The 20,930-nt window shown below is 45.5% G+C and overlaps 1 protein-coding gene across 3 annotated transcripts in view; it reads left to right on the top strand.

The window, feature by feature from the left end:
• MAP3K13 (mitogen-activated protein kinase kinase kinase 13) overlaps positions 1 to 20,930 on the top strand; it is a 162,623-nt gene that overhangs the window by 10,929 nt on the left and 130,764 nt on the right. The window contains exons 9-10 of one of the 3 annotated variants that reach the window (XR_014783251.1): positions 1,763 to 1,850; positions 4,451 to 4,621. The exons of 1 other annotated variant lie outside the window; for it this stretch is intronic. The gene's annotated coding sequence lies outside the window, so the exon portion shown is untranslated. Of the gene's footprint in view, positions 1 to 1,762; positions 1,851 to 4,450; positions 4,622 to 20,930 lie in introns of those variants that run through there. One more of the 3 variants, XM_084801742.1, reaches the window with a different exon arrangement.

Raw genomic sequence — 20,930 nt, 5'->3', positions numbered from 1 at the left:
CTGGTGGTTTGAATGAGGGATGTCCCCATAGTCACAGACACTGGAACACTTGGTCCCCAGTGGGTAGCACTGCTCAGGAGGGGCAGCCTTGCACTGGAGGAGCATCTGAGAACCTGGGGCCCCATCCTACTTCCAGTGTGTTCTCTGCTTTGTCCTAGTGGTTGAGATGCGAGCTTTTATTTTCCTGCCCCCACTGCCCTGCCTACCACTTGCTGCCATGCCCTCCCTGGCACCATGACGGACTGGACCCTTACCCCTTTGGAACTTTAAATGCAAATAAATTCTTTCTTTTATAAGTTGCCTTTAGTCATAATGTTTTATCACAGCAACAGAAAAGTAACGAATACAACATCCTAACCCTGCTTATTGAACTCACACTGCCAATCTCTCTCCAAATAGTATTTCTTCAAAAGAAGCCTTCTCCCACACCTCAGACTAGACTAGACATCCCTCCCCTATCGCTGCTTACTTCTTTTCCTCACACACCATAGCATTTGCTTACTTACTCATGTGTTAGTCGGCTGTATGTCAGCAGACTGGTCTTGGTGAAGCCAAACACTGGCATGTGTTTTATTTACTACTATATCCCCAGTGCTGGGGAATGCCTAGCAGGCAGTAGAGCTTCAGTAAGCTTTTGGTAGCCAGTCCTTCCCCCATCGGCTAGTTGTCATCTAGGTACTTAAGTGTAGTAACTTTTAGCTCATTTAACTTCTATTGCTCAGAACCCTGAGTAACATCTCATTCCACATATAAACCTAAAACCTTACAGTAGTCCCTCAGGGCCTCACCTGATTAGCCACTACTATCATTATTATTGTTGTTGTTGTTGTTGTTGTTGTTGTTATTAGTACTACTGGTGTTGTTGTTGTTATTATTATTGTAGTTTGTGTTGTACTTGAGATGAAGAGTATTGATAGTCAACTTGATAGCATCTAGAACCTTCTAGGAAGCACGCCTCCGGGCACAGCTGTCAGGAGTCATCTTGATGAGGTTGTTTGAAGTAGGAGGGCCCACCCTACAGGTGGCTCCATCCTGCAGGCTTTCACCTGCACTCCATGAGGAGAGGAAAGCAGGCAGAGCGGCAGCTTCATCATCCTACTCTTCCTGACTGTGGACACAGTGTGACCAGCTGCTCGGAAGTCCTGAGGCCTTAACTGCCGTGGCACAGTGGGCTGCGCTCTTGAGCCGTGAACCAAAATAATGTCCTCCTTCCTTAGTGGCCTTTCCAGGGTCTCCATCACAGCAGCAGGGATAGTAACTGAGAAACTTGATACCACGAGCTGAGGCCTTTGATGGGACAAGCTTGAACATGTTGCCTATGGGCCCTTGAAACTAGTTTTATCAAGATACAAACACTGTCGAAGGAAGAAAGCCTGAACTGAGTGGGTTGGTCCCTTGAAGCAGTTGCCTGGAAGAGTTCCTTGGGGTCAGCACTCAGAAGCTGGTACGGCTGTGGGCCAGAGAACCAGGCTGCGGCTGGAGCTAGCAGAACTTGGTATTGTTTTCCACCTTGGACTAGCTTTGAAATCAGTGAAAGATACAAGACTGAGGACATAGTAGATTTTTGCTCCACAATTAAAGAGAGCAGCTGAGACCAGGCAGTATGGCAATGTCATGGTCCCCACAAGGGGCCTGAGAGGCCACCGCACGAAGCCGCGAATGTGAAGTCTCAAGTTATAATGTTGATGTCAGAGCTGTGAAACATGCAACAAGGAAAGCTGCATCCGTGGACTGAAGCTGACTCCATGTTGTGTGTGCCTAGGGCAGCATGTCGGGAAGGATGCGGCTACCTAATCCCTTTGAATTCTGAAGCCAGAAGATCCCAACACAAGCACCCAATGCCAGACACGGTACTGCAAGTTTAATCTTTTCTCTCTTTTGAGTTTTAGTCTTGCTTTTGTGTAATTAGTCCTTGCTGTGCCTCCATCCCTCCCCTGGGGAGCAGGAATGGTTGTTCACGCCATTGCATTTTGCAACTAGGTAACCTGTATTTTTATTTTCTAGGCATTCACAGTAAGAGATTGCCTCAAGTCTCAAATAAGACCCTGGACTTTTGAGCAGTGTTGGAATTGTTATAGACTATGGAGGCTTTTGAAGTTGTATTGAACATATTTTTACGTTATAAGATGGCTACGAGGGCTGGCAGGAAAACTCTCCTTTTGGAAGGAGAGAACTGATTCCTGCAACTTTTCTTCTGACGTGTGTGTGTGTGTGTGTGTGTGTGTGTGTGTGTGTGTGTGTGTGTGTGTGTGTCTAGAACCTCCAAGGAAGCATGCCTCTGGGCACAGCTGTCAGGAGTCATCTTGATGAGGTTGTTTGACGTAGGAGGAGGGCCCGCCCTATGGGTGGCTCCATTCTGTGGCCTTTCACCCTGGACTTCATGAGGAGAAGAAACTTGGCCAAAAACATTAACAATGTGTGTTGTTTTACTTGAAAATCCCTAATCATTCTATTTTGCCAATAAAGACTCAGGAGCCAGATGCTGTGGTGAAAAACCTGCTAGCTCAGAGAGGCAGAGAAAGTGCCAACCGATCTTCCTACTCAGCTTCCTACTCCTACTCAGTGGAGAAAGCCTAAAAAGCTCACCAGCTCAGCTGACAGCCCAGGAGGAAAGGGCCTTAAACCTAAGGCCAAAGGCTTGCTAGCTCAAAGGCCTCAGAGCTGGAGAGCTAAGAGCCAAGCTAAAATCCCAAGCTAAAGAAGCACCATAGGCCCCTTCTAAAATACCCCTCAACTCAAAGTCCCTCCACTCTAATCCCTGTCAGCTGCTTTCTTGCTCCACTCTTGACCTAGGGTCAACTTTATTAAACTCTGTGTGCAGATAGCTCTTGGATTAAAGGTGTGTGTAAGGCTGGCTGAGCCACACCTAATCACCCGTTTACAATAAACAGAAAGTTCTCAGATGAAAGGTGTGTGTTAGGGCTCAACCACAAGAACCAGGGATTTACAGTTCAATCTCGGGGATCACAGTGGGATCAAAGATCCCCTAACAAACGTATGTTGCCGATCTGTAGGAAACTCCTTTAAAAACTGTTAGTTGAGACCATTCTACTATTTGGCAACTTTCGCTTCCGGTTTTTCAGGAGATGAGGTATTTTCATTTTGCCATTCAGTGACGAATAAGAAAGCCCAAGGACAGGCAGATGCATCGGTATAAAAATAACACAAAGAATATCATGCATTCCAGCATAAGTAATGTGGAAGCAGATCTTGTTTCCAGTAAAAGTGTTGAAGTGGCAGAAAGAAAATACCCTGCATCGGCTTTGCTGACACAAGTTTTGACATATAGTAAGGACAAAAATATGCCAAAGCTTTTGACTCAGTGCCTTCCAAATGATGTGAACTCAGAAGACCCAGCAGAGTGAAAGGATGCAGGCCTAGAAGGTCTCCATGGTGATGGAACTTTACAAAACATTGCTTTCTTTTTTCTTTCTTTTTTTTTGGGGGGGGGGGCGGTGGGGATTATGATACATATTAGCTTCCCTGTGGGTTCCTTTCTCCGGGAGGCTGAGCTGAGAATCTGGTCACAGCGTATTTTTTCAGCCTTCTGGAGGCTAGCTGAAGACGGCTCTGTCCTGAAAACCGGTCATGAGGAAGGCCTTCTGGGCAGGGAGGGAGTGCAGGGCAGCCACGCTGGGGTTGAGACAATGGAAATCCGGGTCCCTTCCAGAGGCAGAAGGGAGCCTCTGGCTTGTGAAAGGCCAGATAACCGACTGCACTTGGTTAAAATAAAGGCAATCAAGAGTCAAAGACCTAGACTTCACTAAGCTTAATGATGAAAGAAAGAAAGAAAGAAAGAAAGAAAGAAAGAAAGAAAGAAAGAAAGAAAGGAAGAAAGAAAGAAAGAAAGAAAAAGAAAGACAGGGACAGGGAGCTACGGAGGGAGAAATGGGGAGTGTGCTCCCCAAACCTCCAACCTCTGGGTTTTTAAACCAAGGGCACCTGAATATCAGGAGACACTCCCAGGACACTTCCCAGGGCTTGTTTCCAGGGCACCTTTGATATGTTTTTCTTCAAAGAGCCAGCTTTTGACACCTTTTGTGTGAGTTAGGATCTGCAAGGAACTAGCTTTTTTTTTTTTTAAGATTTATTTATTATTGTGTATACAGTGCTCTGCCTGCATGTACACCTGCAGGCCAGAAGAGGGCATCAGATCTCATAATAGATGGTTGTGAGCCACCATGTGGTTGCTGGGAATTGAACTCATGACCTCTGGAAGAGCAGTCAGTGCTCTTAACCTCTGAGCCATCTCAGAAACTAGCTTTTTAACACATTTGCATTAAATGTGGGTCCCTCACCTGTGTCTGAGCACTAAGCTTACCAGGAGGGAGAGTCTCCTCTGCCTGCAGACAAGGGCCCACACTTTCACAAAACAGTATAGCTAAAACTTCCTTTTGCTCTTACCATCTTACTATCAACCTTTAGACTAAAATTTCAACAAATGTTCTAGATGCAGAGCCTTTGAAATGGGTCAGCAGGTGAAGGTCCTTGCTGCCAAATCTGCCGTGCATCTGATCCTGGGACCTGCACAGGAAGAGCGCCGACTCCTGCAATTGTCCTCTGAGCCCCACACACGTCCTGTGGCATGTTCACACATACTCAATAAATGCATGTTTAAAATCTTCCAGATAAATATCTATGTACATATTTAAATATAACAGCTGGCAGAAGTATTTTATATACTTGAAAACCAGATTATATATTTTTGCCAATATCTGTTCTTAATGAATATAGATCCTAAAATATTAAAGCTATTTCAGGTTTGATAAATTTGTATTAAATTGGGCCTATGACCATCAAGTAAAGTGCACTCTTCCCTGGAAGCATCCTTCAGTTGGCCCTCAGGATGTCTCACCTTCAGGTTCTTTGACTGATCCTTCTAGTGTGCTGTTCCCTTCTTAATTCCTTGGCCTCTGTTTGTTGGTGTGCCCTGGAACTCAATCCTTGTGTGTTTTTGTTCTCTCTTTGCCTTTCTCTTTGCCATCTCTTACAACGCTATAATCCCTTTTCTTGATGATTTCATCTACCTTCATGGCTCTATAATTCATTGTTTCGTCTCTAGTCTGCACCCCTTCCTCTACACCCTAGACTTGTGCATACAATGACACGGCAAACACTAGAGTGAACAGTCAGAGGAGAGCCAAAGGTAAGATGTACTCAACACCAACCAAAGGGTGTTTCCAGGGAAGGACAGTGACTGATGAGGTCACTTCTGCACACTCTATGTCTACCGTGCGTCTCAAACGTTTAGCACACTCAAGTTTGAACTCCTAGTCTTTGCTCCTATGAAACTACTCTTCAATTTCCCCCAACTCACTAACAGACGATCCCATGTGTCCCAGTCCTCAGCTTGGTGCCACCCTCACAATCCAAGGCTTTGGAAAGCCTCGCTGCCTCCACCCTGACTGTGGCAGACTCGGTCCTTCTGCCTTGCAGTAGCCAACTAATGTTTCTTCCTCTGCCATTTCAACCTAGTGAACAACTGAAAGGCAGCCATGCTGTCACTCCGTGGGATGCTGGAGGGGCTCCCTTTACCTCCCCAGGATGATGTCACCTCCCCTGATTCACTGTTTCATTTGGCAGGGGGATACTAGACTCTAGAGGGCTTCTCTACACGAGTTCCCAAATAATAGACACAGAGAGACCCAGCGACTTATTAAAACAGCTTTAAAATACCATAACTGGGCAGATATCAACCCTCTAAGCTACTTTGCCGTTTCTCAGTTACATACCCCAAGTTACTTGCCATAATTGTTCTTGCCTGGGCTGCTTCTGTTCCATCAGGCCTGTCCCTCACGGCCACCTGCTCATTGTCCATACTGACCCATGGCACTTTCCTCTCTCTCCACTTCCTGCTTCTCTCCCTGACTTTGTGGTCCCCACCTCACCCCAAGCTCAAGAACCTAAGCTCCACCTACTCCTCTTCAGCCCAGCTACAGGCTTCCAGCTGTTTTTATTAACCAACCAACTTTAAATTGGGGAGCAAGGTTTCCAGAGCATCACTTGGTGGACGTGAGACTGTGCTCATCTGGACTGAAACCAGATCATGGAGAACAGTATTTAGCATTAAAATACAGAGCACCAGACCAACCCCAACAGTTCCGAGAGACTTTTGTGTGTGTGTGTGTGTGTGTGTGTGTGTGTGTGTGTGTGTGTGTGTGTGCTGTTTTCTGTTCATAGAATGTTCCTCCCTCATTCCATGTGTCATTTCCTTCACTTTTTCTGGTCCCTTCCTTAGTGAGGTTCAGGTTAGCATATTACCTAATTCCTCCACCTCCCTTCCCCCACCTTGTGTAGGTTTTATCGATGAAGGTTTTTTTTCCTTCTTTCATTCCTGAGGAAGGCTTTGCTTGGTGTAGTGCTCTGGGTGGGTATATCTTGTAGAATTTCGGAACTCATCTTTCCGGTGTCTCCACTCTGTATTGCTTCTATAGAGAAAGCCACTGACAATGTTTAGGCGCTCTCGCCTGTGTGGCAGATTGATTGGCCACCTTGATGGCTTCTCAGTCACTCAGGTGTCACTTTTCTAAAGTGTTCTTTCTGTTCCACGTTTGCTGAGTCACTTTAGCAAATAAGATGTTGAAAATTGTTGAATTTTTTCTTTGTGTCATTTTTATTATAATTTATTCAGATTACATCCCAATTGTTATCCCCTCACTTGTAAACTTGAAAATCTGTTGAAATTTTCAACTCAGTTGCTGTGTTCTCTACCTCTGTATTTTTTGGTTTGGTTAGTTTAAATAATTTCTGTCACTTTGTTGGGGTCGTCATCTTGTTCCTGCATCATCACTTCTAAGAGCTCATTGGCTGTTTGTGTTGTGTCTTGTAGTGCCTTGAATTTCTTTAATATCGTTGCTTTTCATTCCTTCTCTGACTTCTTCAGCTTTTATGGACCCATGGGTGGTTTGTTTTATTGTTAGTTTTGCACAAGGTCTCACTCTGCAGCTCAGGCTGGCTTCATATTCATGGCCATCTTTCTGCCTCAGCCTGTTGAGTTTACAGGGAGGAGCTGCCATGCCTAGCGAGGTTTGATCTCTGTGGTTCCTATGACATTTCCTCCCGTATTTGCTTCCCATGAGAGAAACCAAGAGAACAAAGTAACAGGCTCCTTTCCCAGTCATTTTATAGACTAGCTTTGTACAGAGAGGACCTTTACCCATCAGCTAAAAAGTTTTGGAACCTCTCAAGTCTTTTACGGGTGTGTGTTCTCTGAACTGTGTGTGTATGTAATTTCCCAATTGGAGAGCTTTCTTTTCAGTAACTTGTAAGGGCTTATTGCTCCCTCGCTCCCTCTGGCGTGTGTGTTTGGTACTTCAGGCTGTCCGGTGCTCTGCATTTTCCAGGCGTTCAAAAATCCCCAATTCTATCAGCATTCGTGTTGGTCACTCAAAACCTCTGAAATGATGGCAAATTGGACACGCTTTCTTCTTTTACTTCCCATCACAAGGAAGAAACAGTATATTTTACACCTCCAGCCACTCGGGCCTGACATCCGTGTCCCGTGTCAGGAATGTGTCAGGGGCATTGCACTCTACCGTGTCCAAATTTGCAGTCCCACCAGAAGATGAGCCTTCAGATGTTTGTTCCACTCTTTGAGTTGGGTGTGTCTCTCAATCGAGCACACCCGGGCTGGCCCAGGGAAAGGGCATGCATCAAGGGAAATAAAATGTTTTCACACCTGTGTGAAAGTGGCTGCATTTAGCTTAAGGCTCGGGGGCCGAGGTTTCATTTCACAGAGACTAACCTCTTGTTACTTCAGATGCAACTGCCCGCTCCAACTAAGCAGCTGCAAGTCACTGTTACCACAGATTCCTTCTCCAATTCAGTCTATTTGCTAAAGTTCACACAGAACCCGGGCCACACTTGGGTCCTAGCAGGTAAAGAAGGAAACACACAGAGCAGAGGCACTCTCCAAGAATTCCCACTGCTGACCCGTCCAACGTTCCTTTGTTTTTTGTTTGTTTGTTTGTTTTTAAGATTTATTTGCTTGTTATGTATACAGTGTTTTACCTGCCTGTTCCCCTTCATGCCAGAAGAGGGCACCAGATCTCATTCTAGATGGTTGTGAGCCACCATGTGGTTGCTGGGAACGGAACTCAGGACCTCTGGAAGAGCAGACAGTGCTCTTAACCTCTGAGCCATCTCTCCAGCCCCTCCTTTGGGTTTTTATGACGCCTCATTACTCAGCTGTGATTAACTGCCACGTTGGCTTACTTGACTGAAAGCCCCGGTGTCCTCCCTGGGTCTAGTCTTTGTAGTGGCTGGCCCCTGTTGAGTTTCCTAGGATTACCAGCCACGGGCCAGCTCATTAACATACAAGATACATTTACTGATTGAAGGTTTCAAGAACTTTAGGAAAGAATTATAAAATTTACTTTTCAAATTTTATTTTACTTTGCAAAGTAGCTAAGAGACTAGGGGAGTAGAAGCGGAGGTGAGAACTCTGAGAGAAAATGATTTGATGACCTGTTTTTTTCCTCTCTGTCCCAACTCTTACTTTTTGAATCTTGCCTTTATTTGGAAGGTCCGAGTTGCAAGTGCTTGTGGAGTTAGTGGCCCATTTGTTGTTCTCAGTAAACTGGAGGTAGGAGGAGCAGGGGACACTAAGGACCTGGGCAGAAAGACAGCTGGCCTTCAAGTCAGCCCTGCGGTTAGTGTGACGTCACGCTCGGAAAGTAGAGAGGCCTAACAATGTAAAGTCTGGATGTTTCATTCCACAAAGTAGAATATGTGCTCTGAGGACCTGGGCACAAGTTTTAGAGGCAGAAAAGTAGTCACCGGGTAGCCCGGTGATGGGGCACGCCTTTAATCCCAGCACTCGGGAGACAGAAAGGTGGATCTCTGTGAGTTTGAGGCCAGCCAGGTCTACAGAGAGAGTTCCAGGACAACCAAGACTACACAGAGAGACCCTGTCTTGAGGGGGGAAAAAAGAAAAAGAAGGCAGTTGTGACAAGACTGGCCGTTTCTTTGGAAGATAGGACAGGAGATGGAAGAGCAGAAAAACCACTGATTTATATCAGGATTACACACACACACACACACACACACACACACACACACACACACACACACACCTGAGCTGTAGGGACTGAGGCAGAGGAACCTAATCCTGCTGGTTAGAACTGACCTACTTGGGAAGTTTGGCTCTGACCTTCTGGTTCTTCAGAAGGTCAGTGCAGTGGCTCAGTTTCAACTTCGCTGGGTTGAACTTCAGTTGGGTGACTCCATTTCGATTTTTAGCCTTGTGTATTGGGTCCCAGTAGAGGAGCTTAGCCCCTAAACAGCAGCCTTCGGTACTTTCTAGTTAATATGCCAATGCTTGAACCATTGCCCTGTAAAAGGACAGGACATGTAGCTCAGTTGGGAGGCCCCGGAACCCATCCCTGGCTCTGCCTACACTCAGGGTGGTGAAATGCACCTGTCATCCTGGCCTCAGGAGCCCCAGGAGTCAAGGGCATTACCACCTCCAGAGGGAGTTCAAGGCCAGGCTAGACTGTGTGAGACCCTGCCTCAAAAACAACTCCAAGGGGCTGGAGAGATGGCCGAGTGGGTTCAGCGTACTTGCTGCTCTTGCAGACAGACGTCCTAAGTTTGGTTCCCAGGACCACATGGGACTCACGGCCATTTAACTGCAGTTCCTGGGCATCTGATCCCTGGGTTTTGTCTGCACAGGCACCAGGGTTACACACGTGTACATGTCATAGGGTTTCTGTTGGCGTGAAGAGACACCATGACCACAGCAACTCTTACAAAGGAAAATTTAATTGGCTGGCTTACAATTCAGAGGTTTAGTCCATGTCACCACGGCATGCAGGCAGACCCGGCGCTGGAGAAGGAGCTGAGATTCCTATAGCTGGCTTCGCAGGAAGCAGAAGGAGCCTGCCCCTGGGCCTGGCTTGAACACTTGACACCTGCACCACAGTAACACCTCCTCCAACAAGGCTACCCTGACCCAGCAAGGCCTCGACAGCTAATAGTGCCGCTCCCCATGAGCCTGTGCAGGCTTTTTTTTTTTTCCCATTTAAATCGCCACAATACATGCAAGCAAAATAGTTTTTAAGACTAAATATATTTAAATTAAAAATACTCTTAACAAGCTAGGCGGTGGTGGCGCATGCCTTTAATCCCAGCACTCGGGAGGCGGAGGCGGGTGGATCTCTGTGAGTTTGAGGCCAGCCTGGTGGTCTACAGTGCGAGTCCAGGACAGCCAAGGCTATACAGAGAAACTCTATCTCGAAAAAAACCAAAATAAATAAATAAATAAATAAGCTTAACAGTTAAGCCATCTCTCTACCCCCTTTAGAAATTTACAAAATTAAAAAACAATTCTAGAACCTGTGACCTGTGTAAGAGATGTCAGCCACTACTGAGCTGTTCTAGAACAAGTTGTCTCACCTCAGCTTCTCAAACATTAATAAAAACTTCTGTAGAAACTCAGACCGTGAAATGTTACTTTTTAAAAAAACCTTTTAACCCTGAAAACAGTGTTTGAAAGAAAAGTAATTTGCTGGGCCGAGGTGCATGGCAGCAGTTACTGTGATTTCAGCGTCTGAAATTGAGAGGAGGACCGCCCAGGGGGGAGCCGGAGGTGTGGCTAGGTGGGGGGTGGGCGGGGTTCGTCGCCCTCTGTACCTTCTGTGTTGACTTCTGCCTCATAATTGGCTCAAACTGCAAAGAACAGGTTGCGTGACCACCTCACCGCAGTTTCCAAATGCCTTTTCTGCAAAGATAGATGTTTTAGAAATTCTCAAATACAAACAGTGAAGGCGTCACACCATCCAGGTTACACCAAAGTAATGGGAGTCAGGTATGGATTCAAATTCTCCCTCCAGCACGGTGTACTTTGTATTTGAAAACAGGCCTGTCGGTGATAGGTGGGAGCCGAAACTTGTGAGTATACTGACTCTATATAACGTGAGATACGATGAAATTTGATACTTTCCTAAGCGGCCTAAGACAGAAAAGGCTTTTCATTCTGCGTAAAGCTTATCGATTCGTCTGTAGTCGTAACCACGGGGCTCTTGGCATACCGTCCTAGTGCGTCATGTGAAGCAGTTTCTGTTTGGAAGTCCAGCAGATACTCCCGGCTGACGGGGAATTCCAGCAAGGTCATTGGACCATTCAGACATTAAAGGAAAACACACCTGGGAAAAGCTGCCTCTGTGTAAACATTAACCCATCTGGTTTTAAGTGGCTGCTTTTATCTTATTTGTTTTAATATAAAAAGGAGACCTGGAACTCAAGTTTTTTTTTTTTTTTTAAATACTTTGATTAAAAATACATTTAAGGAACTTGAGGGGGGGGGAAGGAACTTGGAAGCATATTCTTTCTTTTAGTCCTTAGAAAAAAAGCCCCTCTCCCCAGCAAGCCTTCAAGTACAGGAGACAGAGACTTCTTTATTTTATTATTCTATTGTTTTACATTTGTGTGTGTGTGTGTGTGTGTGTGTGTGTGTGTGTGTGTGTGTGTGTGTGGTGGTCAGAGGATAGCTTGCCCATCCTTACCCAACATGTGGGCCGGGAGCTGGAATCTTGGCTGCAGGCTTGTGGCCAGCACCTTTACCCTTCGCAGCTTTTAGGCACAAAGATTCTTAAAATATCTTCAGTGTGTTTTTCTTAGTAGTTCTCTGAGTCGAAACACAACCCATTGTTCTCAAAGCTTTATAAGCCTGGCCTGAAATGGCATCAGTACGCAGGCTTTTTGACTAAGCATGAGCTGCTGGGTGCATCCAATGGACTGCAGCCATTCTTAACCTGCCGGTCTCACCCACCGCAGGCGGGGCAGCGCATGCCAGGTATTTACCTTACAATTCATAACAATAGTAAAATTACAGTTATGAAGTAGCAATGAAATAAGTTTGTGTTTTGGGGGGGTCCCCACAACATGAGGCGGTGTGTTAAAAGGTCGCAGCATTAGGGAGGTTGGGAGCCCTGGGTTAGAGCATTTCTCTTCTGTAAATGTCTTGTCACAAGTGTGGCCATTAGAAAGTATCAGGGCAGTTCATCCTTCAGCTGGCAGTTTGACAACCCTGAATCTTTGTTTTATTTTATTATGTTTTGGTTTTTCGACATAGGGTTTCTCTGTGTAGCCTTGGCTGCCCTGGACTCGCTTTGTAGATCTGCCTGCCTCTGCCTCCCTGAGTGCTGGGATTACAGGTGTGTGCCACCGCTCCGGGCTCACCCTGAATCTTTAAATCTGTAGTTAATGTTAAGGTTTATATGTGGTGCCTTATTAAATTGTAGGGTCTGGAGTTTCCCTTTAATATGTCAGGGTTTAGGGGAGATTTCAGACCTCGAAGTTGCGTGTGAGTGTGCAAGCCCTTTATGAAAGTCCTGGCTAATTTGGTGCTTTCTGCTTCCTCCCTCGTCTCCCCGCCCCACCCCACAAACTCCTGCCGCTGCAGTGGTGGGTTCATTTGCTATCTACCTTTGGACAAAGTGAAGCTTAAAAAAAAAGTGTTTATTGCATATTGGGTAGGTAGTAAGTGTGTTTCTGCGGTAACCACAGCGAGAGTGCATGCATCCCTGTGGCGCTCACTGCTGTCGCCTTATGTGCTCGTCCCTGGCCCCGCTAGGAAACCGGAGCACTGCCGTTTGCGCTCTCACTTCCCTAAGTATTTCTACCACATACGTGTATATCCCTAATCCAAGCACTGCCTAGTTTTAAGTGTTTTCTTTTAAACCTCATAAAAGTGAAATCAAATTACATGTATTTTTTTTTCTGGAACATACTTTAAGAAATGATAGGTTGATACTCACCATGTCAATATATACAGTTATATATATCGCTAGTTTATATTGCTGTACAATATTGCATTAATTGACTTAAAGTTGAGTGATATTTGTGTGTAGATACATACATACATGCATATCTGTGTCTGTATCCACCATACGCATGCAATCTCTATCCATGTTTTATAATGCTTTCCATGTCGTAGCATGCATAGAAAGTGGTATATAACATTTGTGCGGTGCAGTAGGTTAAGGAAGTAAAACTATTCCTGGTGTGGGAGCTTCCACACTGGAGAGCTGAATTTCATATCTGGGCACATATACTACATACTACAGTATCTCAGCACACTGGGTGACAGGCTGCTAGTGCATGTGTGTGCGAGTTGAACTTCCAGATAGAAGTCTGTGCTACGTCTCTCTCGCCATCAAACTCCCCAGTAGGGGTTTGTTACCACTTTCTCTGTTCAGCTGACATCCAAAGTGCCTGCGGTATTGCATTTCCTCTGAGTAGACATTTAGAATAAGAAGGGAGAGTTCTGTTGATCTCATGATTTATGGAAAGCAAGTTGAGAATGAAAATAATCTACTAACCCTGCCCTATCAATTCAGATGGCTTTCTCCAAGCATGGCAATGACAAACGTGACAGCAGACAGCTGTAGGCAGGAGGTGACGCCAAGACGTGACCTGTCCGAGTAGTCGCTACTCACTGTGAGCCTCAGCCTGCGCTGAATGAATGCCTTAGGGAATCTCCACGCCTGCCTTTCGAGGTTGGTGTTGCTTTCACCTTTTCTTTCTTGGCCTCAGAGGCATCTTCAAATTGTGTGTACAAAATGAATATGGGCAGCTGGGCATGGTGGCGTACGAACTTAATCCCAGTCCTTGGAGGCAAAGGTAGGTGGATTTCTGTGAGTTCAAGGCCAGCCTAGTCTACCCAAACAGTTTCAAGCCAGCCAGGGCTACGTGGTGATATCCTATTTTAAAAACAAACAAACAAATAAAAAACAAAACAAAACAAAAAACTGGCATAAGGAACTACACTTGCTTGGTTGGTAATTTTTAGCTTAGAAACACAAATACTTGGGAAAGCTGTGATTTGGACTACCCTCTTTCTGTTAGGCAGCAAGGGTCTCTATCAGAGTTACATTACCTCAAGAGTAAATGCGTGCTTCACGCAGTAACCAAGGGAGACACTATTTTACAGAAATTACTACTTTGGCATAGTTTTCGATATCTCCTAGGAACTCTTGTACAATACTTCTGTTTTTATTCCTCTAGTGACTTCTCACACAAAGGTTTCAGCCGAGCCTTTATGAGGTGACGATATCACCTCGCAGCCAGCAGCAGACTGTTTACAATGAGGTGAGACCTATTGCAGCCAACTTTTCAAGCCAATGATTATCTCTACTTTTGCAGACTTAACGCAAAGATAGTACTTCATTTTAATTGGTGGAAAATTAGGGATGAAAACTGCCTTTCCGTTTGGGTCCTGGTTATCATACATAAGTCATGGGTTTAGTTGTATTTGAGATAGTTTAGAAATTCAAAGTGTGGTCTCCGGTTCCGGTGATGGACACATCCACAGTATGTAGCTTACACACAGGTATGTGCACGTCATATTCTTGCATGTATATGTGAGCTAGAACTCAGATATTATTGATTAGACATTGATTTCCCTTTAAGTGTGTAGCTAGACCTCAGCCACATGCGTGTAGGACAAACACTGAGTGGTTATATAAGAGAGATAGTGGCATGTGCGATCAGGTTAAGACTTTGTTCTTTATTTTTCCTCTTTCAAAATGAAATATACCTTGTAATTGGCCAAGTGAAGCCATAATTCAGAGTTATCTTTAAAATTCTTGGTACCTCAAATTTTAAAAGCAGTCCCAGATTCCCACAAGGCTGCTCTGACAAATGTCTCAGATTCGTGCCCAAGTACTACCCGGCCCGGACGCCACTGCCACTGTCACCGCCATGGGTCTAGAACTCCGTCCTGTTGTCCTGGGAATGGGAAAAATCCATCCTGTACCGATCCCCCTCCCTTCCCCCGCCATGCTTCAGTCTCAAGGCTTGCCTGAAAGCCACGTGTGAATTTTGCCTTGTTGCCCCGGAGTGTATTTTCTCCCACATAAGCTGGTGGAGCAGTAGCTCCAAGCAAACACACGCGCACGAGGGTCTGGGCGGAGGATGCCGTCCATTCCCAAAGGCCTTTTCATCCGGGTGCCTCCGCTTTACAGGAAAGCGAGGTCATCTTTGGGAGTCCTTTGCCCTAGGGCCTCTTACACCATGTGTCTGGTGGTGTCTTCAGTGTTTGTTCCTGGCCCATCCTGCTGCTTTCCCAAGCCCTTTGCTTATTTGCCTTTTTTTTTTTTTTTTTGCCACCGCTCTTGTCCCTGAACTGTTTGTGTCTCTTGCCTCAGTGTCCACTTCTCTATCCTCCATTTTCTCACCTCTCTTGGTCAACCCCTTTGCTTGTACCCTTATCCTACACCAAGTCCAGATAGATGCTCTTTTGGAGAGTCTAGACAAAACATTTTGGGGTTATCGTATGCTGTGTTTACAAATCTGTCCTCATGTTTCCATTGTTATATACACTGTGCTTGGCATAGTGGGCACCAACAATAGTTGTTGAATTAAGTGGTTTTTTTTTTAACCTGTATTTATTTATTGGGGTCGGGGTGCATGTGTGGCACAGTGTATGTGTGGAGTTTGGCTGACAACTTGTGGGAGGTGGTTGCTCTCTCTCTCCCTGCCACACGGGATTGGGTATCAAACATCAGCTGTCAAGTTTGCAGCAAGCCTTTACCTGCAGAGCCTCTCGCCAGCCTACTGTCAATCTCACACCTCACCTCTGATTTTCATCTCTTGTTGCTCACACGTTTGGCTTTTCTCTGCTGTTGCAAGCATCCTGTCAGCTTCCTTTTGAAATGTCCTGTGTAGACATTCTCAAGACCTTTGTTTTAACATAAGCCCTCGTCTCTTCATGGCGAGATCGTTCCCATGGCTTTTCGTCTTGCCTCTTTGTTATCTCTCCTTTCTCCAAGCCCTCCACTGCACCACCACCACCACAAACCCACCCTGGTAATGTTTAAAATGCCCATTTAAAGATGGGTAAAATGGCTCAAGCTTGTAATCCCAGCACTCAGGATGCTGAGGCAGGAGCTTGCCCCGAGTTCAAGGCCAACCTGAACTACACAGTGACCCTGACTCAAACCAGACAAAACTAAGCCAGACAGGCATTTTATTGTTTGAATAAACTTTTTATTTTTTGGATTAATTTTCTAGGTTTACAGAAAAGTTGCAAAAATAGTACAAAAAGTTACCATATAGCTTTCTCCCAACTTCTCATCTAAGCATCTTCTGTGGTTATGATTTACTTGTCAAAATTAAGAAATTAGTATGGCTCTGTTGGTCTTCTTGTGGTTCTCTCGTCACCTCTACTTCCTTTTATCCTTACCCACACTTTTCCAGTGGACTCCTTACGCTCTGCCCAATGTTTGTGAGTCTCAGCATGTTTCAAACAACTTGAAAGGCCTCTGTCTGCAAGCATAGCAGAATATCATTAATAGTGTCAGGGGTTGGCTCTCTCCCATCAGGTGGGTCTCGGGTTGGGCCAGGCATTGGTTGGACATTCCCTCAATCTCTGCTCTATCTGTTCTATCTTTATCCCTGCACATCTTGTAGGCAGGGTGAATTTTGGATGGAAGATTTTTGTGGGTGGGTTGGTGTTCCTCTCCCTCCACTATGAGTCTTATCTAGTTAGAGGGTGTCCTCTTCCGTCTCCATGGCCCCTACTTCTACGAGTCTCAGGTAGAGTCCCCCCCATATCCTCCCAGAGGCTTACCCTGACTTAGGTTTCCAGCTTGCCCCAGAGATGCCCCCGCCCATAGTTTCCCTTTTCTCTGCGGGCTTTCTCTGTCCTCTTCCCCAACCTTCCTTCTCTCCGCGTTTCCTCTCCTACCTTGTTCCCTCTACCAGATCCACAAGGAGACCAACAGAGCCAACTAACCAGGGCCCAGAGGGGCCTGTGGAGCCTGAAGCACCAACCAAGGACCATGCATGGACTGGACCTAGGGCCTATACACAGATGTAGCCGATGGGCAGCTCAGGCTTCATGTGGGCCCACTAGTAAGGGGAGTGGGACTGTCTCTGACACGGACTCTATACCTGCCCTTTGATCACTTCCCCAGTGATGGGACCGCCTTGCCATGCCACAGAGGAAGAGGATGAACTTAGTTCTGATGCATCTTGATGAGCTGGGGTGGCTGCATAAGGGGGGGCTCCCCTTTTCTGAGAAATAGGGGAGGGAGGGTGCTGGAAGGAGAGGTGGGAAGGGGCTATGACTGGGATATAAAGTGAATAAATAAATTAATAAAAAGAAATATAAACCTAACCCCCCCAAAAGAGATTACTATGGTTACTATCTGAAACCTAGACTTTATTTGTTTTTACAAAGCTTTTCAAGTATTGTATTTTTCTATTTCGGTTTATAATCTATTTTTATTATTTAATTTATTCAGATTACAACTCAATTGTTATCCCATGACTTGTATCCTCCCATTCCTCCCTCCCTCCTGCTTTCACCCTATTCCCTTCCCCTAGGTCTAAGACCAAGGGGGACCTCCTCCTCCACCTATGGTTATAGGCTATCAAGTCTCATCTTACATTTAGCATATTTTCAAATTGATAACATCAGCTTTGATAAAATGTTCCAAAGCACAAAAGGATATATGTGTGTTCTCTACCTTTGGAGCCACAGTTATCCTAGAGTCTGCCTGCTGTTTCTGTTTTTTAAATGTCCTTCCTGAAAGGTATATACAGGCTTACACATCCTGCCTCAGCCATGCCCATGAGTGTGCACATGTGTGTGCATAGCTGCACATAAATATATTTCTCTGCATATATATTTTAAATTAGTATAGTTTGCTTATTTTTGATGAGTAACCCAAAGCTGCCTTACTTTCCTTCCATATCCCATTGGATACCTGCACTATAGCTGACTTTACCAGCTCCCATATGACTCACGTCCTTTACTTTTGCAAATTATGCTGCAGTGGATACCCATGTGCACAGGTATTGGTTTACACGAGAAATGTGGTTTTAGCTGTTGCTTGTTTAAAGGGTCTGTGTGTTCATCATTTGTCCCCTTGCTTCTCAGAGTGATGCTACCAGTTTCATTTCCGTTATTTCCCCACAATCCCCCCAGCACTGTCTTATACAACATTTTGAATTTTGGTAAGTTAAAATTGAAATACAGATTAAGATGATGTCATTCTCCCCGCCTCCCCCCCCCCCCAATGCTGAATGGAGTTGAGCGTCCTTCTTAGTTACTGTTCTATTGCTGGGAAAGGGCACCCAGACCACAGCAACTCTTATTTTAAAAAAAAGCATTTCACTGGGGCTGGCTTATAGTTTCCGAAGTTTAGTCCATTATCATCATGGTGGGGAGCATGGCGGCGTGCAGGCAGACATGCTGGAGAAGTTCTACATCTGCAGGAGGAGAGAACACTAGGCCTGGCTTGGGCTTCTGAAAACCTGGAAGCCCACCTCCAGTGACACACCTCCTCCGACAAGGCCACACCCCCTAATCCTTCTCAATAGTGCCAGTCCCTGCTGTGAGGAGCTCTATTGAATGTGTGAGCCTTTGGGGACCAGTCTCATTCAAACCACCACACTGTCTTTATAGACTTGAAAACCATCCCTATTGTTTTCTCAGTTGTAGCTAGACAAGATTTCATGCACAAGCAGCTTGTATGTTTGGTGCCAGCACTGGAAATTAAAATTAAAAAGGAGAGTAGGTACCTAATGTTAAACAGTTTACCTGACAAAGACTTGGGGTTTACTAGGTTGAATATAATGCCTTAAAAATCAAACACAGAGGCTGGAGAGATGGCTCCGTGGTTAAGAGCGCCACCTGGTCTTCCAGAGGTCCAGAGTTCAATTCCCAGCAATCACATGGTGGTTTACAACCATCTATAATGTGATCTGATGCCCTCTTCTGCAGATAAAGCACCCATAATAAATAAATAAATAAATAAATAAATAAATAAATAAATCTTTTTAAAAAAAAATCAAACACAGTAAGTGCTTACCTCCAGACCAAGGACATCTTTTTTATATCTTTATATTTTTGATATCTTTTTCTTTTTATATCTTTATATTTTGGATATCTTTTTCTCTATCAGGCTTCTTAGAATATTCTACTAAGCCTTGACTATTATACGTTAAAAGAGAACATTTTGAAGTTAAACTACCTTTATTATTTCTCCACCCTGTAAAAATTATCACAAACTTATAGTTTAAATGACTACAAATCAGGGAGCTGGAAAGATGGCTCAGTGGTTAAGAGAACCTTCTGTTCTTTCAAAGGACCCTAGCTTGTGTGTTAGTTCCTGTGTCGTGTGGCTCACAACCATCTGTGGCTGCAGTGGCTGCTGCCTCTGGCTTCCATGGGCAGCTGCAGGTACAAGCACATGCCTCCCTATAGGTACGCATGTATATACATAATTTAATAGCTAAATTAAGATTACAGATTAAGGTGCAACCTGGGTCTCACTGGGCTTAAAACCAAGTGTTTTTTTCATGGCTTCCATCCTTCCTGGAGGCTCTGAAGGAAGATCTCTTTCTCTGCTTCGAGTCCCCCTGCGTCCCTTAGACCGTGCCTGCCGCAATCAGTGGAACCCTCCTAGTGACTGTCCAATCCGAGGTGGGAAGGGCTCGCCACTCACGGCAGAGTCTAGATCGGACCCACGTGAATAACGTCGTCATTTCACTCATGTGATTCTTAAACTCAGTCACATGGACAAAGTCCCTTGTGTAGAGTAATTTTACAGGTTCTCATAGTGGGGACATGCCACTCTGCTCATTGCAGAGAGTCACCAGGATGTGAGGAAGTCAGGTCTTATACAGAGGACCAGGCTAAGGAAAGCTGAAGATGATCCCAAATGTATGTCCTGAAAGACAATAAGATAACGTTCCCAGAGCAGTTAGTGCATATAGCCCGTGATGGCTGTAACTGCAGAGGCTCCTGGAAAGGACTGGAAATGTAGCCATTCAAGAGGGAGAGCCTACAGGCAAAGGAAGCAGCGTCGGATTACAAAAACAGGTGGCTTGCGTGTCAGAGAAGCAGCACTAAGTCTATAAGCAGTCCTGCGTTATCTCACTAGAAGAAGGGGTGGGTGCCGTGAGCTGACAGTATGAGCAGAGAAGCAAGCTTCAGGCCTCTTTTGGCTGCGATTGCACAATGTACACACTCCGGGGGGGGGGGGAGGGGGAGGAGGAGGAGGAGGAGGAGAAACTTTTATTGAAATAAGAGTCAAGATCTTTGAAGTACTCCTCCCAACCTGCAACCCACGGAAGAGAAATCCCTCAGAAACCGAAGCCCGGCCATCAGGGATAATGGGAGTCTTCAGGCTTTCCCTAGACCTCACTGCGCTCACCTCTTTGCACACATCGAACTTGACCTTTGAGATGCTGCTGACACGCAGGAGTTAAAGCAATAAGCCCTCCTACCTGCCCTGTAGGGCGGTAGCTTCCAAGGCCACCGCAAACATGTATCTGCGTGGACTCCATCCAGACCCAGGCAGGCAGGGGACAAAGTTTAACAGGAGGGAACCCTGGGCTGCCGGTAGTTTCATGCTGTCAGTCCAGACTTCAGCAGCACGCCGCCGTAAGTAGTTTCTGTTTGTTTCTTAACTTGCATGGCATTTTAGCAGAGACGAATTGCAAGGATAATTTCCATAAGATTCAATCATGTGCTGCACGGTTTTGTGCCTTTTGTACTAGACCTGCTTAGGATCTTTCGGCATTTCACAAAGAGTTTCGTCTGTAAAATGGAAAGAGAAGCCGTAAGAATCTGAAGCAAGTATCCTGCCCAGGCCAATCCTGGCTGTACGGAGTGATTTTTTTAGTGTCCTGTACCGAGTGGGAGTGTTTACAGCTGGAAACAAGTGGCAGTGGGTGTATGCCTAGAGTCCAGGGAGCGAACATGCCCAAGGCATGGTGGGGTCTCACCCTGTGTTGCTTGCGGTCACTTTAAGGCTTGTGTTAGCAGATATCGCTCTGGGATGGTTGGGGTAGAGGTGTGTATATTCAAAGAAGAGACGTGATGTAGGAGAGGCAGGATGGGCCGGATGGGAGAGGCAAGGGGTCCTGAGAACGCATGACTTGAGAGAACTATTTTAAGATTTTTGACACCTGTA

Source organism: Acomys minous (genome assembly GCF_964271855.1).
Source record: "Acomys minous genome assembly, chromosome: 11".
NCBI lineage: Eukaryota > Metazoa > Chordata > Mammalia > Rodentia > Muridae > Acomys > Acomys minous.
The sequence above is the reverse complement of the archived record's forward strand: the minus strand, read 5'-3'. Positions and strand labels throughout refer to the sequence as shown.